A 2,198-nucleotide genomic window follows, 5' to 3' on the forward strand; every position below is an offset into this window, starting at 1 on the left:
TCACGTGGTGTCTCCTCAATCTGGCGCGCGCGCTGGACCTAAAATAAAATAAAAACTTTCCAAACTAAACATGAAACTTCTCCGGTAACAAAATACTAGACCCCTTACTGTAAACAAACAAACAAACAAGCAAAACAAACAAACAAAACAAACAAACAACCCCCCCCCCCCCCCATCAATCTATGTTTCAAAGGGGGAAAGACCGTTTACAATTGCTTTTTGAAAGCAATTGATTTATATTGTAAAAAGGCCTTTTTAACCATTCTGTTCCGTTAATACAAAAAAAAAAAAAAAAAATCCCCGAGACCCCCTTTTGCCCCCCCCCCCCCATTTTTTTTACCCTCCACTTACAACTGAATGTAGTTTGTGTGCTATTAATCCTATCAACGTTAAACGAACGACAACTCCAGTTTTTTCCCTATTATATTGTTCTTACATCTCTTCTGAAAAAAAAAATCCACCTCCTTGTTATCACTTAAACTCTGAAACTACAAGTCCAATCGATCCCAAAATTTACAGTCAGCAGGGCATACATGTACTAAAGGTTCATAAAACAACGTGGTGCCGATATCTCTCAAGACTTTTCCTAGAGAAAAAGAATGGCAATGCCGTAAAAATCGCTTGCTAGGTCCGTAATTCTCAATGAAATCCTACAATAAAAATGTCCGCTCCTCTGGATTGAAAAACTTATCTGTTACAAACTGGTGCTGAAAAATATACATTTTAAGAAAATAATCCTTAAACGTGTTTTAAAGTTGCACCGGATCAATTAAATCCAAATCATGCACTGCTGGTGAACTGTGATCAAAATGTCAATTTCCTATAATGACCAAAGAAATTACATTGTGTACATTCCATCTCTATAGATGTTGTCTGTCCAACGTCCCGACCTAAAGAGAAATAAAAAGACTAAGTTTTTCTTAATATAAACACGCGTCACGTGGTGTCTCCTCAATCTGGCGCGCGCGCTGGACCTAAAATAAAATAAAAACTTTCCAAACTAAACATGAAACTTCTCCGGTAACAAAATACTAGACCCCTTACTGTAAACAAACAAACAAACAAGCAAAACAAACAAACAAAACAAACAAACAACCCCCCCCCCCCCCCCATCAATCTATGTTTCAAAGGGGGAAAGACCGTTTACAATTGCTTTTTGAAAGCAATTGATTTATATTGTAAAAAGGCCTTTTTAACCATTCTGTTCCGTTAATACAAAAAAAAAAAAAAAAAATCCCCGAGACCCCCTTTTGCCCCCCCCCCCCCATTTTTTTTACCCTCCACTTACAACTGAATGTAGTTTGTGTGCTATTAATCCTATCAACGTTAAACGAACGACAACTCCAGTTTTTTCCCTATTATTAAGGTCTTTCCTTTCTTAAATGGAAAGACCTTACTGTATTTCGTTTGTTTATTATTATTATTATTATTCTTTTTCCTCGTCCGTTTTCAAAGTCAAAAATCAAGAAAAGTACGCAACATATCCAAATGATCTTTAGTATCATGTATCAGGGGTATAATATCTATCTTGTATTAGAATAACCAAGGTTTACTGTTTACCTTATAGGAGTTATCTCCCCAATTACAACAAACACTGTTATCACTACTCCTCATAAACTATAAGACTTAGCGGCAAATGGTTTTTTTTTAAATGTTCCTTGCCAAAAGTTACAACTTCAAATAACTTTAACCGAAGCGATCCAGTGACCTATTATAGGAGTTATTTCCACTTGAATATTTAAATTTTCGATATGCATATAAATTTCATGAACCGTAAGTCATAAAGACTGCGGGTCTTCAGATTTGAGTTCATTGGACCAAAACTAGAAAATATAGGTCAAGGTCAAAGGTCAAGGTCATATTTTAGATTTTCAAAAGTTTTTCATTTCCCTATAACTATTGAACGGTTATAGATACAGAAAAATTAAGCAGTGAAAAATGATTGGTACTTCAAGGGGCAACTTTTTTACATTATGACTATACTGATTTTACCATCATGTAAGGGACATAATTCCCATTGATGGTTTTTAAAAAGCCATTTTTAGGCAAAACTCTTTAACAAAAGGTCCTTGACCCATACGATCTTTTGCAATGACCTTGTGGAGCAATGACCTTGACGAAGGTCACAAGGTCAAAGGTCAAGGTCATTAAATTATGTGTTTTTTGGCACTATTTAAACAGTTTTATGAGTGTTTGAA

The sequence above is a fragment of the Mytilus trossulus genome, unplaced genomic scaffold (assembly GCF_036588685.1).
Source record: "Mytilus trossulus isolate FHL-02 unplaced genomic scaffold, PNRI_Mtr1.1.1.hap1 h1tg000475l__unscaffolded, whole genome shotgun sequence".
Classification (NCBI taxonomy): Eukaryota; Metazoa; Mollusca; class Bivalvia; order Mytilida; family Mytilidae; genus Mytilus; species Mytilus trossulus.